Source organism: Lontra canadensis, unplaced genomic scaffold (genome assembly GCF_010015895.1).
Source record: "Lontra canadensis isolate GAN:19392208 unplaced genomic scaffold, GSC_riverotter_1.0 scaffold14, whole genome shotgun sequence".
NCBI classification, from domain to species: domain Eukaryota; kingdom Metazoa; phylum Chordata; class Mammalia; order Carnivora; family Mustelidae; genus Lontra; species Lontra canadensis.
This window is the reverse complement of record NW_022631008.1, coordinates 7,271,938-7,287,904: the sequence shown is the minus strand read 5'-3', so window position 1 is coordinate 7,287,904 and position 15,967 is coordinate 7,271,938. Positions and strand designations below refer to the sequence as shown.

The 15,967-nt window shown below is 41.3% G+C and overlaps 1 long non-coding RNA gene across 1 annotated transcript; it reads right to left on the bottom strand.

Moving 5' to 3' along the window:
• Positions 1-619: 619 nt before the first annotated feature.
• On the bottom strand, positions 620-12,954 carry LOC116868080. The gene is made up of 4 exons (XR_004382736.1): positions 12,903-12,954; positions 5,579-5,904; positions 2,730-2,894; positions 620-1,719 (listed from the first exon to the last, which is right to left on the bottom strand). It is a non-coding gene; the product is annotated as an uncharacterized LOC116868080 (long non-coding RNA).
• Between the last annotated feature and the right edge of the window lie 3,013 nt (positions 12,955-15,967).

Below are 15,967 nucleotides of genomic sequence, written 5' to 3'. Positions count from 1 at the left end.
AGGTCATGATCTCAGGGTCATGGGATCGAGCTTTGTTTTTTTTTTGTTTTTTTTTTTTTAAAGATTTTATTTATTTATTTGACAGACAGAGATCACAAGTAGGCAGAGAGGCAGGCAGAGAGAGAGAGAGAGAGGAGGAAGCAGGCTCCCTGCAGAGCAGAGAGCCCGATGTGGGGCTCGATCCCAGGACCCTGGGATCACGACCCGAGCCGAAGGCAGAGGCTTTAACCCACTGAGCCACCCAGGCGCCCCGGGATCGAGCTTTGTATTAGGCTCCACACTGGGCATCGAGCCTACTGGGCATTCTCTCTTTCTCTCTCTCTCTCCCCTTCTGCCCACCCCCTCTGTAGCATGCACTCTATCTCTCAAAAAAATTAAAAATTTAAAAAAAGAATTTAGCACATAACCAAATTAATTGTATAACAGTGTATACCACTACATTTGAGATGGGAATAAAAGCCTAAAGTTATTATGTCCAGTGATTTACAGTCATCGTTAAAAGAGACAGACCCTATGACACATAATTTTAATGAATAATGCAATGTGTTTGAAAGAAAGAGAGAGAGAGAGAAAGAAAACTATGCAGCCGTAAAATTTTTACATCGTTGTAGTCTTCTTTAGATATTTAAAAAAAATTAAGTCTGTGATAAATAAAATACACACAAAAAACCCTGCATTTTTAGTCCATGGATCACACACTGAAGGGGAAGTTAAAGAAAGCAAACTCAGCTAAATAAAGAAATAAATAAAGAGAATGACCAAAGTTGCCAAGTCATGACCTAATCAGTCTATTTGTCTGCTTTCAATTAATGGCTAAATAAGTTTCATGCAAGATCATATTAAACCTGAGTTTCTACATTGCATAACAGGAACACCTGATGTAGCTGCTAATCTAAGGGAATTTGATCTTCAAGTACCCAAGGCTGTGAAATAAACAAACTCTCCACACTTTAACCTAGATTTCAGTTTCAAACTCCAAATTCTATGAAGTGCTTCCGATGTCCCCTTTTGACTTTTGAGTACTAATATTCCCATTAGCTTCACTGTATATTTTTAAATCAATAGAGAAACTCAGCAAGTGCTTGTTAGTCACCTTTGGTCAACTTGGTATCTGAAAGAGTAATAATTAGTAAAGCTTCAGTAGTACTGAGATTGGTGCACGCAAGGAAATTAAATCACGCGACAGATAATCAGCTTCAGCAGTCCACCAATCTGACCACAGAGCAAGCCTAAGGAAGTGGAAAAGCCTTAAAAGCTGACAGAACCACCTTATGAAAAGTATCAGCTGGTCTGCAAAGTAAAAATATTGTAGCAATGGATCCCACTTTCAGCTTCTGCTGCTCATACCAGAGATATTGGCCACCATCCCCTGCTATACTGCCACATTTTTTTTAAACTTATGATGAAATATAGAATTGATCAAAAGAGAAATCTGTTCTGAGGAAGTTTACAAGATTTATAAGTACATAAGACACCAAATTTTTCCAAGTATAAATGTATATATAGTATATCTGGTTAGAAATGATACAAGTGATTAAAGCATCATGCAGATATATATGTTTGAAAAAATACTTTGTGTATTAATTTGTTAGAAATAAATTGTGCTGGATTAGCAGAGTTGGGTGAACACGACTCATTTGGTAAGCATGTGTCTTGATCAGCAAGATTCTTGGAAACGCAGGTCTAACAACAAGGATGAGACTTCACCATTTGAAATTCCTGTAACCACAAAAAAGAGGAAGAAAGAGAAGTGAAATTTGGGAGAAATTTATGCAAAAAACAGAGATTAAGATCAAGGAGAAGAGTTGGATTTGTGGATAAAAGGATGTTCCTGAATCTCAAGGACATTTGGGACATAGTGGCTGTTGTATTTCCCAGTGCCATGGTGACAACTGCATAAATAAACTAAATGTTCCTGGGTTGAGTGTTATTCTACCTGTCCTACCCACAGGCAGAGATACTGCACAACTTAACGAAGCTTAAGCTTCAAGGCCCAAAACGGGCTTAGAAATGCTTTCACATCGTCATATATTTGAGTAAAATTCAAAGAAGGTATTTTAATCATAGTCAGTTAAGACCACCATCTCTTTCCATTCTGACTTTCCCTCAGTCATGTCACATTGGAATGGCCATAAGCATGTTGGGATCCATTTAATGGAAAGTTGAACTAAGCATACGTTTGGTTTGGGTTTACCAAAATATAATTATGTGTTTTGCAGTCCTTTTGTGTAAAGGAAAGTATTGGTAGCTGTCCAGGTGCAGAAATGGCTTCCAGGAGTATCCCTACTGTCTGCTATGCCCACTCTCTTGGCATCCTGTCACACAAAAGTGAAGCGACAGAGTCATATTGCAATGTGACCTTATCCACCAATGCAGTGTGTGGGTAGAGGAGAATAAACAAGATTTGAAATGAATGGAGTTTATTGGAAGTCAACTTATTGGAAATTCTTCCAAATGCTAGAGAAGCAAAATTATTAAGACGGCAAGAGTCTATTTTCATCTTCCTTGTCAAAAAGGAAGTTCTATTCTGTCAGTGATATACTCAACAATGTGATGAATACAATTACAAATGTATCATGGTTTCTCCCCACTCTTTTGTGCATAATAGAATTTATCAGAATTACTGTCTGTAGTGTACACACTTAGCAGGACTCTACACAATGAGTACATCTGTCTTGAAGTAATACGTTATATATGCATTGCAAAGTACTGATTGTGTCTTAGCATACCTGATGCATCTTGTTTTCACAAAGGCTGATGACATGTCACTCATTGGGAGAAGATTAATTGACCCTTGATTTAATGCAAAATACTGGCATCAATAAGGATAACATAAAACTCACTCTATTCCACTGAGACAGGACGTAGCAGACAAACTGGTTGATGTCTGTGGCCTAATCAAAAAGATTTTTTGAAAAAGATCTTATTTATTTATTTGACAGAGAGAGAGAGACAGTGAGAGAGGGAATACAAGCAGGGGTAGTGGGAGAGGGAGAAGCAGGCTTCCTGCCAAGCGGGGTGCCTGATGCAGGGCTCGATCCCAGGACTACCAGGATCTTTACCTGAGCCGAAGGCAGATGCTCAACGACTGAGCCACCCAGGCACCTCCTACACAAAAAGATTTAAAGGTTATCACTGCCCAAGAAAACTTGAAATGTCTTTAAATCTTACAGTTCGTATGTGACAGAGGTTTTACTATATTTGACAATAATTCTAAAAATATAGATGACATTACTAGTCATGAATTCTGAAGCTCAAAAATCTTTTCCAGGGGTGTCTGGGTGGCTCAGTGGGTTAAGCCTCTGCCTTTGGCTCAGGTTGTGATCCCGGGGTCCTGGGATCGAGCCCCGAATCGGGCTCTCTGCTCAGCGGGGAGCCTGCTTCCTCCTCTCTCTCTGCCTGCCTCTCCTTCTACTTGTGATCTCTCTTTGTCAAATAAATAAATAAAATCTTCAAAAAAAAGTCTTTTCCAAATTATCAGTAATAAAAAAACAAGTTTAAACAATCATGCTAAACTAAATCATCCTTATATAATCATCCAATATTGCAAACCACTGTCATACGAGGAAGAGATCAAGGGTGCCTGGCTGGCTTAGTCAGTAGAACATGTGACTCTTGATCTCAGGGTTGTGAGTTCGAGCCCCACGTTGGGCACAGAGATTACTTAAAAAAAAAGAGAAAGAGGTGTGTGCCTGGGTGGTTCAATGGGTTAAGTATCTGACTCATCAGCTTAGGTTTTGATCTTAAGGTTGTAAGTTCAAGCCCCACCTCATGTTGGGCTCCATGCTGGGCATGAAACCTACTAAAAAAAAGAGAGAGAAAGAGAGATCAAAGTCTATGCAGAAAAGCAAAAAAGGAGAAATAGTGTTATAGAGAGATTCTGGGTACCTGTAATACATAAATTTTTTCCTGGATTTTCAGATATTTACAATTTTTATCAATTTTTAAAAGTTTAAATTTTTCTTTTATTAAATAATCTCTATGCCCAACATGGGGCTCAAACTCACAACCTTGAGATCAACAGTCCCATGCTCTATTGATCGAGCTAGCCAGCACCCCAATTTTAAAAAATCTTATTTTTTAAATTTATTTTTAAAGAAGAGTTTATTCATTTATTTGAGAGGGCAAGAGTGCATGACAGCACAGAGTAGAGTGAGAGAGAAGCAGATTCCACACTGAGCAGGGAGCCCAATGCGGGAGGACTCGATCCCACAACGCTGGGATTATGACCTGAGCTGAAGGCAGATGACTAAGCCATCCAGGCCCCTCTGCAACTTTTTTAAAGATTTTATTTATTTATTGGAGAGGAAGAGAGTGAGAGAGAGCACAAGAGCAGGGGGAGGGACTTTAAAAATGTTTAAATGACTATTTCCATTCTTTCCTTTTGTACCTGGGACAAATTCCTGACTTAATTCCCTCCAGCAAGACAGTACACTCATCCCAGCTGCTGCAAGTGTTGATTACTAAGGACTCACATCTGCACCCTGCTGCAGCTGACACCCGTAGCTTCGGGGAGCCACTTCCCTAGAGATGACTGGGATCTGGACCACCTCCATGACTGACTGATGCTGGGGCCTAAAACCCTTGTCTTATAGCAGGGTAACATACATTCCAGAGCTCCCCAGGAGGTCAGGCCAAGGCTAGATATCTTCTGAAACCACACCTTTGCCTAGCTTCTCTGGCCCTCTCCTGCATCCCTCACTCCCCAACAATTTCCTGAGAGCCAGCCCTTGATAAATTACTTGCTCAGGAATCCCCATCTCAGGCTCTGCTTTTAAGGAACCCCACCTAAATGAGTATCTAATTTTGTCTTCTTTTTCTTAGATGAGTGTCCTAAACTGTAGAAACATCAAGTCCCCCAAATTGTAGATGTATTTCTGGTCCTACTTAGTGGTATCACTGCACAAAGGACACTCTGATTTGGAAGGTGGGGATCTCATTCAGGTGGTTTGAGGAGCAAGGTTGGGTTGCTCACTATTTTAGCAACTTTGATGATTGTTCGTCCTGCCTCTTGCCACCATCAAAGATTTGGTTAAAGGGGTAGGATAAAAGATGAATGAGCTAAGATTAGACGCAGCAGCATTTAACCCTACAACCCAACTTACAGCATTTTATTTCTGGTGTTACTCCAGGGCAAATCTGCAGCCACCAGAAACCAAGGCTCCTGTATCTCTATTTTACTACACAGCTTTCTTCCTCAAGGTTTCCTCGTGAGTTCAAGATAATTCCTGGCATTCCAGCCCTTGTGCCCACATTCCAGGCAGTAAGAAGAAGGGAGAATAGTAAAAGGAGTATCCGTCACTGGGATCAGACCCCTTTAAGGGGGCACTCCGGGGGTCTCTCATAGCATTTCCCTCTATGTGTCTTTGGCCAGAAATTGGTCCTGTTTCCCCAACTAGATGCAAGGGAAGCTGAGAAACGTTCTTTCCGAGAGGTGATTTGCTGCTAGAATACAACATGGAAAATGGCAAGCAGGAGGAGGTATGGAGACTTCACAAAGCAGAGAAAGCTGAAATTTCAGCACTGGCAGTCAGAAAAGCCAAAAGGCAAGACAAAACAACTGTGACACTGGAGGCACCTGTCACTTTGAGGTGACAAGACGAGTTGTAAGCCCATATAAGGAGCAGCTAGTGCTCCAGATGCCGGCTCTATGGTGGTGCATACAGGCAGCTAAATCCTTCCCATTCCGACAGAAGAAGACAGGCATTCTCGATGGAAAAGTTAAAACAGAGCTCCAGCCTCAGGGGTATTTCAGGGAAGTAAGGCAAATGGTAAAATCGGGAGGTTAAGTTAAATTCTGTGTATTGAGTTGTGAGAACCTTTAGTGCCGTGTCCTTACTCAGCTCCTAGAATGACAGCAGCCAGGTCTGAACCTTCCGCAGGAGGATAGAAGGGCTCTCTCTCCTGAAAAATAGAACAACAACAACAAAACAAATTTAAAAAACTAGCCCAGGAGAAAAAAAGCCAAAGATGCTAATATCGGGGTACCTACAAAGTAAGACCTAAGGATAAGTACAGTACAGTGAAGCCACAAGTTAGCACACTCAGCCAAGCTTCCAATCGTTTTTCTTTTTTGATGTTTTTTTCTCTTAAATAAAGACAGAGAGCCAAGAATCAGTAGACTTTTGAAGAATGTCTCTGCCACATCCACCCTATTCCCAGTCTAAAGTCCTGTGAGCATGATTCCTTGAGATACCAGTACCGGACACCTGTTCTAATCCCAAAGCTCTTAGTTCAAGGGCATATCTTGGCCTCAGAGGCTGCAGGTGACTTAAAAAAAAAAAAAAGACTGCTCGTATTCAGTGTCCTGTGTTGGACAATGTTCTACCTTGTTGTTTATCATACACCCCAAGATTGATGGGGGCACACCTAGTTTTCATGAGATGGTCTCTGACACATACCAGGATTGGCTTAAGTGCAGAATTACTCCAGTCTCTCAGCTCCTAAAATTATCCAACGCACCCACTCACCACTATCCTACTGAAAACGAATTACTAGCTTGGTGTCAAACACTGGTTGACACCCACCACTATGGGGGGACAACTATAACCAAAGATTGCAGTACTTTTCTGGGTGATACAGAAAAACAATCGAGTAAGCAAGGCACAGCTCAGTCAATCTCATTGAATTTAACGTGACTGATACACTCAGGAACATGTGAGAAGGCACAGACCGCACAGAAGGGCTCTAGAGAATTCATGGGCCAGAGGCACCCGCCATCTGGGGATGACATTGTCCCCATGGCACACTTTCTCTCTGACAAGAACTGAGGTTCAGAGAGACGTGACTAAGCTTCATTTACTGATGGCAATGTCCACATTAACTACAACCCTAGTAGAAGAAGGCAAGAGGGTCTAGTTTTACCTAGTATGGTTGGATGTACATTCAATGCCTTTGTTTCGTTTCCCCTGGAAGCAGAGGCAGGGACTCAAAGGGCAGGTGACTTCTTTGGAAGATAATGCCAGAAAACAGGGGAGTGACATGGGCAAAAAGAGAAAGCCAATAAAATGTGTATTACTGAATTACTAGACACAGCTAGGGGTCAGTCCTGCGTGGGACCCTCTGAAGAACTCTATAGAATCCACTTGGAATTGTACACCATTGATAAACTGCACATGTAATCAAATAAAACACAGTATCTATATAATATTTAAAGAAAAAAAAATAAAAACTTTATATGATTATATAAAATAATAAAATTATTTTAAAATGTATAATTATAAAAATATAAAATTATAAAAAATATATAAATATGTCCAATAATATATATATTATTATAGTTATATTCTGAAAGAGCACCTAGGTGGCTCAGTCAGTTAAGCATCTGACTTTTTTTTTTTTTTAAGATTTTATTTACTTATTTGACAGAGAGATCACAAGTAGATGGAGAGGCAGGCAGAGACAGAGAGAGAGAGAGAGAGAGAGAAGCAGGCTCCTCACTGAGCAGAGAGCCCGATGCGGGACTCGATCCCAGGACCCTGAGATCATGACCTGAGCCGAAGGCAGCACCTTAACCCACTGAGCCACCCAGGCCCCCAGCATCTGACTCTTGATCTTGGCTCAGATCATGATCTCAAGGTCCTGGGTTTGAGTCACACTTGGGCTCTGCACTCAGCGGGGAGTCTGCTTGAGGTTCTCCCTGCCTTTTCTCCCTCTCCCTCTGCCCCTCCCCTCTCCAAATAAGTGAATAAATCTTAAAAAAAAAAAACTATTATTCTGAGAACTTAAGTTCTATTGGATGTTACTTTGATCAAAAGGAATGGTCCTTTAAATAACATTTAAAATGCCGATGAATGAAATTAAAATTCCTTTTGAAGAGACATCATTTTAAAAGTCTGGAGTTTCTGATGTTGGCTCCAATAGGTGGTTCATTTGAAAATTGGATTAACCTCAAAAGAGCACCCATTTTTTAGGATTTTGGAGGTGGAGGAGAGACTCCAGCCCAAAAAGAAGGAAGGGAACTGCTTCCCAGGAAATGAGAAGGAAAAGGAGGTCTCCACAGGTACTATTTCCTTGGATCAGGGTAGTAATGAACCTCATATTGGAGCGTAGGTAGGTGACTGCCTCCTGGCAGCACAGGAGGCCTGAATAGAAGGAAAAAGCAGCTCTGCTTTTAGACCACGCCCACCCTTGGGAGGGATAATGAGGGAGCTGTTGGCTGGAAATGCTTATTGAGATGTGGTGACTCTTAGCTCAGTGACCGGGTCATTCTTAGAATTTCAGCCATCACCTCTTCTTGCCTTGTGTGTCTGGATCTTTCTTCCTTAAGTTCTTTTATTAGGGAAATGATTTCCTCCATCATGTTCAGGTGTGTTCTCTTCTGCTTCCCATAGGTGTCCACCAGGCTCTGAATTGTTGATGACTCTTTCTTGTATCCTCCAAAGGATACAAGGAGGATAGTATCCAAAGGATACTTTGGAGGCTAGTATCCTCCAAAGATGACTCAATCCTTGCATTCCCCTTTTGAACAAAACCAGGCTTGTCAAGGAGTTGATACTATCTTGAATTACTGCAGCTGGTATTTTTGACATGTTGAGCCAGTATTTGTGAAAGCAGTATTCTCCATTTCATGTAAAGCCAGCTTCTAGCCAACTGGACAAGTCTAAACAAATATGAGGCCCACCAAAGGCGGATGACAGATGCACACACCACTGACGCCAGCTGGAGACCACGGAGGACGGTCCAGATTCCCATCATCCAGCCAGTTTGTGGCTGTACCACCACCACTTGTGGTTTCCCAAGGACACCTGAAGCCAAGCTCTACAGTGGTCTGATGCCCTTCATTAGCACCGAAAGCCTAGAACAGAATTCTGCTGAGTTGTCATGCCTCCACCAGCCCTCACGCCAGCTCCATAACAAACTCCCCCTAGTAATACCTGGAAATATTTCATCCTGCCAACCTGAGCAGTCTACCAGGGGAGCTAATCCAGGGTAAGGAGAGAGTCAATTAAAAAAAAGCTTCTTGTTGGGGCACCTACATGGCTCACTCGGTTAAGGGATCTTGATTTCTGCTCAGGTCATGATATTAAGGTTGGGAGATCAAGCCCAGCGTTTGGCTCTGTGCTGGGCATGGAGCCTGTTTAAGGTTCTGTCTCTCCCTCTGCCTGTGCTCCTTCCACACACCCCCTCCCCACTTCCTCTCTAAATAAAAACCAAAAGGTGATCAATTAGGCTTTTTTTTTTAGTATAATTATGAACTTGTATACTTAAAAATATTTGATATGTTTTAATTCATTTCAGTTACTATTCTGATTGATATTTAAATTGTCCCCTCTTTAGCCAGTGTTGTCTTTCGAATCCTTTTCCCATGACCCCAGAAGACTTTGACGGCTTCTTTCTCTCTGATATGACAAGATATCCAAGGCTTATCTTGTTCATTTCCTGCCCTAGACCTGGCATTAGATACGCTTCCAAAGTCATGGTTCCTTTAAGGAAAAATAATAAAGACTAGAGTGTGGGCTCTAGGGATGCTGAATGCCACTGAGCTGGTCATTGTCTCTAAGTCTTTTCCATAGACAAAGCTAAGAAACATCTTTTTTTAAATTTGAGATATAATTGACATACAACACTGTGTTAGATTTAGGTATATAACATAATGATTTGATACGTGCATATATGAAAAAATGATCACCACAATAAGTATAGTTAATATCCATCACCACACAGTTACAAATTTTTGTTCTCTTGTGATGAGAACTTTTAAGGTCTTCTCTATTAGGAACTTTCAACATACAATAAAGTATAGTTAACTATAGCCACCATGCTGTACAGTACACCCCCAGGACTTACTTTCTTATAACTGAAAGTTTGTACCTTTTGACCTTCTGCACCCATTTTGCCCAATCACCATTCCCTGCCTCTGGAAGCCACCAGTGTGTTCTCCATATCTATAAGATACATTTTTTTTTTTAAAGATTCCATATATAGGTGAGATCACAAAGTATTTATCTTTCTCTGATTTAAGAAATTTTTTTTTAATTTAAGAAATATTTTTTAAGGAGAAAATATATTTCAGGGACGCATGGGTGGCCCAGTTGGTTAAGCATATGCCTGCAGCTCAGGTCATGATCTCAGGGTCCTGGAATCAAGCCCATTATCAGGCTCCCTGCTGAGTGGGGAGTTTGCTTCTCCCTCTCCCTATGCCCCCCTCATACACACTTTTGTGCATGCTAGCTCTCTCTCAAATAAATAAAATCTTTATAATATATAAATATATATATGTATACATATATATATATTTACATTTACATGCAAGAGACTTTTAACTGATCTGCTTGTCACTACTCTCTGTAATTCATCCTGTGCATCTGTCAGAACCATCCTTATAAAATGTAGATATGATTTTATTAATCCCCTGTGTAAAAACTTTTGATGGAATCCCATTACCGAAGGAATTAAGACAAAGCTCCTTGGCGCAGGTGTTGTGCGTGTGCGCGCGCATGTGCGCGCGCGCGCGCGCACACACACACACACACACACACACACACACACATCCTCTTGACATTTAGCTCCTAATCTCCATTCCAATCTCTTTAGCATTCCTTCTTCCGTCCCCTCTTATTAGTTCAGCACAGCACACTATTCCTACCACACTGTGCCTTCGCTCGGCTAGTTCACTTTCTCTGAAGGGCCCTGTTTTTACTATTCCTCAGTGAATTTATACTCATCCTTCAATAAATGGCTCAAACATCGATTTTCTTTACAATAACTTGCAGCCTTCCTTCCCCCCAGAGAGCTAATCTGTTTCCGTCATGTTCTACAAAGTACTCTGAAATCTTTATGTACCATTAATGAAACTGTACTGTAATGATTTGTTTACACGTGCATCTCTCCCTAGTTAGAATGTCTCCCAAAATGCAGGACACTCACTGTTGGTGGTACTACAGATGGTTTTATGCGGCATTAAATATCACCAAATGTTGAATTGCATAGGGTGAGAGCTGGCCCCCTTTTAATAATCTACATTTGGAAAAACATTTTAGTTTGGTGCTAGGGTGGCTTTAGCATCTCTCTATCGTGTGATTAATTTCCCTTTTTAAGAGATAGCAGGCCTCAGCCTTGGAAGCCTTGTAGATAAAGGTAATAGGCTAGAATTTACATTTTTTTAAATAAAATGATATTTTTTAATGATTATCCTCTGTGAAACTTCTAAAATTAATATTGGTGATAGAATGTTCTTTTAAAATAAAAGTAAGCTAGGGGCGCCTCGGTGGCTCTGGCTCAGCGGCTTAAAGCCTCTGCCTTGAGCTCGGGTCATGATCTCTGGGTCCTGGGATCGAGCCCCGCATTGGGCTCTCTGCTCAGCAGGGAGCCTGCTTCCCTTCCTCTCTCTCTGCCTGCCTCTCTGCCTACTTGTGATCTGTGTGTCAAATAAATAAATAATCTTATTTTTAAAAAGTAAGCTAATTTAAAGAAAAATAATAAGCCTATTCCAGTTAAAAAGTACATCATGGCAAAAATCTCGTAGGATATATGAAAATATTTGACTTACGTCTGGGAAACACTGGGCTGGGTCTCTCAGAATTATAAAGCATTACTTCTATTTTCATCCCCAGTTCCTAGCACTATGGTTAACATAGTGATGTTAGTGGTGTTTAGTGATGTTTAGTGATGTTAGTGATGTTTAGTGGTGATCTACCACTAAACAATTGCCAAATTAATTAGGTGAGGAAGAAGCACACACCTCTAACATTTTCAAGACCGAGTGTCATTTTGGGGGAATATGCAGGTAAGTGGCAGGCCTTCTGTAAGCCAATGTTTCTGAAAGAGTTAAATACCATCCATTGTTATCATATAAATGACCTTTTAAATTATTTCCTACAGCTACTGTGGAAGAAATCAACTTCCTAAGAGGATACAATCATAGATGTTTCAACTGGATTGTTGGAATAATGTTTTATAAGCTGAAGTTTGGGGCAACAGAAGAAAGTTTACAATACATTCTAAGCAAATCACCACATCACCCTTCACCTTCAAGGTCATGCATGGTACATTTTAAGAAAGGGTAGACCAGAGCAGCTCTAACTAGAGGAGAGCTAGCACCATCTGTTGGGGAGCGAGCTCCCAGCATTAAGAGAGATTCACGGTCAGGTGACTTCATTAATTCTGAATTTGTTTCTTCAAAGTATTTTCATTGCATAGATTTTAAGATACTCACACATACCCAAGTACAATTTAATTTTCAATCAGTTATTTCTTTTTTGTGGTTAGGATAGACTGTAATTTTTAAAAATGTATTAAATGGAAAGGAAACAGTTTCTGCAAAGGACAATGTATTAAACTCTGCTGTAAATTATTTTCAGATTTTGCCAGTGGTATACTCCTTGGGAGCTTCCTGGTGATTTTGAAAGAACATTAACTTTCCCAAGCCTGTAAGATACCATTTGGTGTCTCAAAGCAATGACTGATTTACTAAATGTCACCTCGCTAAATTCTAGGACCTAGGATAAATGTGTATATATTTGTGAGTCTGGTGACAGGCAGGGCATTCAGTCTTGACCTAAGCCTCTTCCCTACTTCTTTAAAGTACTTCAAAACGTCAAGGAAAGGAAAAAATATGGTTTCATCAGTTACTCATCTCAGCTGGTTTGAGGACCTACACTGGCAGTGTATAAAATCTTCTTTCATTGTCCATGCCTGACCATGTTCCTCCTCAGGCCTTCCAACTAGAAAGCAGCTCACTTACCCTTCTTTACACTTCATATTCAGAAACAAGAAGAGCATATACTTTTCTGTAATATAAATAATTATGGCTCTACAACTAAACTCTTAAATAAAAAATACACACATTTAAGGTGTATGATGATTTGATAAACATACACATATATACGCAGTAAAATGACCACTATAGTCAAAATAATTAACATGTCCATCTCCTCACAGTCACCATTTCCACAACTTACTTTAAATCAATTCCAGCGGGGCGCCTGGGTGGCTCAGTGGGTTAAGTCTCTGCCTTCAGCTCAGGTCATGATCCCACATCAGGCTCTCTGCTCAGCGGGGAGCCTGCTTCCTCCTCTCCCTCTCTCTGCCTCCTTGTGATCTCTGTCAAATAAAAAAATAAAATCTTAAATCAATTCCAGCTACTTTTTAAAAGATTTTTATTTATTTATTCATTTGAGAGAAAGAGTATGTAAAAGAGAGGGAAGGGGAAGGACAGAGGAAGAGGGAGAGGCAAAGAATCTCAAGCAGACTCTCAACCCCACCATCCTGAGATCATGACCTGAGCTGAAATCAGGCATCAGACACTTAACCAACTGAGCCACCTAGGTGCCCCCAATTCCAGCTATTTTTAAAGTTCAAGAGTCTAAATGAACCTTCTTTCACAGTTTAAAACCCTTTCCTCAGAAACCTCCATCAGTAGGAACAGGAAAAAACCCACTTCTCATGCAATGTAAGTCTTTTCATATAATTCGACAAAAGCTTTTCCTTGAACTATAAAGAGCTTTGTAGGATTTTTCCAATTATAAAACGGATTTCAAAAATAATCTGATATGACCAAACATGAGAAGAAAGTAAAAATCAGAGTGTAATGTCTCCACCTAGAAAACAATCCCATTTATATATGGACATACAAATACATATATTTTTAACTAAGTAAGTTCATAGTTTAAAGATTTTTTTTAAATTTTATTTTTCTGACAGAAAGAGAGAGAGAGAGAGCAAGCACACAAGCAGGGGGAGCAACAGGCAGAGGGACAGGGAGAAGCAGGCTCCCCACGTGTTATCCTAGGGCCCTGGGATCATGACCTGAGCTGAAGGCAGATGCTTAACCAACTGAGCCACCCAGGTGCCCCAAATTCATAGCTTACATGGAGTTCTTAGCCTACTTAATAGGTCAAGGAATAGGTTTATTAATAACTAATTTCCCACCAAGACAAGTCTCTTTTCTCCACAACGTCAGTATAGTGGGTTGAATGGTGGCCCCAGAAAAGTTATGTCCAACCCCTAACCCTCAAATATGACTTCATTTGGAAAAAGGGTCATTGCAGCTACAATTAAGACTCTTTTTTGTTTTGTTTTGTTTTGTAATATTTTATTTCTTTATTTGAGAGAGAGAGAGAGAACACAAGCAAGGGAAGCAACAGGCAGAGGGAGAGGGAGCAGCAGGCTCCCCACTAAGCAGAGAACCCGACATGGGGCTCCATCCCAGGACCCTGGGATCAAGGCCTTAACCCAGGTAGCTGTTTAACCAACTGAGCTACCCAGGCACCCCTACTTACAATTAAGAACCTTGACATGAGATCAGCCTGGACTATCTGGGTGGGCCCTAAATCCAATGACAAGTAATCTTATAAGACAGAAGAGGAGGGGCGCCTGGGTGGCTCAGTGGGTTAAAGCCTCTGCCTTCGGCTCGGGTCATGATCCCGGGGTCCTGGGATCGAGCCCCGCATCGGGCTCTCTGCTCAGCGGGGAGCCTGCTTCCTCCTCTCTCTCTCTGCCTGCCTCTCTGCCTACTTGTGATCTCTGTCAAATAAATAAATAAAATCTTTAAAAAAAAAAAAAAAGACAGAAGAGGAGAGGGTCCTATGAAGATGGAAGCAGAGACCGGAGATACGCACCCTGAAGCCAAGGAATGTCTGGAGGCAGCAGGGACTGAAAGAAGCAAGGAAGGATTCTCCCCTAGAACCTTCAGAGACAGTGTGGTCCTACCAACACCCTGATTTCAGACTTCTGACCTCCAGAACTGTGAGAGAATAATTTTCTTTTTTTTTTTTTTCCTTTAAGATTTAAAGTAATCTCTATACCCAATGTGGGGCTCAAACTCAAAATGATCAAGAGTCTCATGCTCCACTGATCCAGCCAGCCAGGCACCCCGTAAATTTCTCTTGTTTTAAACCACTGAATTAGAGGTAATTTGTTATGCCAGCCCTAGCAAACCAGTACACTCAGCATTCCAAATTTCCCTACTCGAAACCCAGCCTGCTCTCCAGCCTCACTTCCCTTGTTCTTCAGCTTTTTACTCCTGCTTGCCTCCCTTCAGTTCCTCTTGCCTCAGAGTCTTTGCACATGCTGTTCCAGGGCATGGATTGCTCTTCTTCATTCTTCAAACACCTTCCCAAGACTTCAGGGAGAAGTTCAGTGACCCTCTAGCCCTGCTTGCCAACCACTGTAAGGTTCCCTTTCAGCAGCATACCATAGTTTATGCATTTATTAGTGTTATTATTAGATTCTGCCCCACTACCAAACTGTAAGCTCCATGAGATTAGGGACCCTGCTCACTCCTTACCGTTATATATTCCCTGTCTAGCCCTGTGCCTGCTGTGCCAAAGCAATTTCTTTTTGAACAAATGGCCACTGTTCTAGAAGTGTTTCTAGAACGTGGGAAACTCTCACACCTTAAAGATAACTGTGAGCGGTGTAGGATGACCCTCCAACTTATCCACTCATATCAACCACGTCTGAGACTAAAAAGGGGGTGCTATCAATAATTACAAGTTACCTGGTTACGTTTCTGGGTAATAGGCTATGCCAACTCTAAGAGCAAACCTGAAGAAGGAGGGTAACTAGAAAGGGCTGGGCTACATTTTGGAACAAGGAAAAGAGGATACTTTAAATTTGCTCAATTGCCGCTGCATTTTCATTGCTTTCTTTTACATCATATAATCAATCGCTCATTCGTTTATTGTTGGACCCTCTCTCTACAGTGTAAGCTCACTGCCGTATCCCACACCTAGCCCAGTTCCCGGTGCAGAGTAGGCACTCAATAAACATCTAAATGAATGTACCCACAGCTGAATACTACGCCTTAAGGGAATAACGGATGAAGAATCAAAGCACAAACAAAACCCGAATCCTCACAATTTGAAAACCTAGGCTCAAGTGTAAAGGGACAGGAGTAGGAAAAATTGCCAAGGCCTTGGGCTGAGGGTGCAGGAATGAAGGCCCCGGTGGCTGTGCAGCAGTTGAACTGTCTTGATCCCCACCCACTCCGAAGACTCTCAACACCCTCTCTCCGGATCCTCTA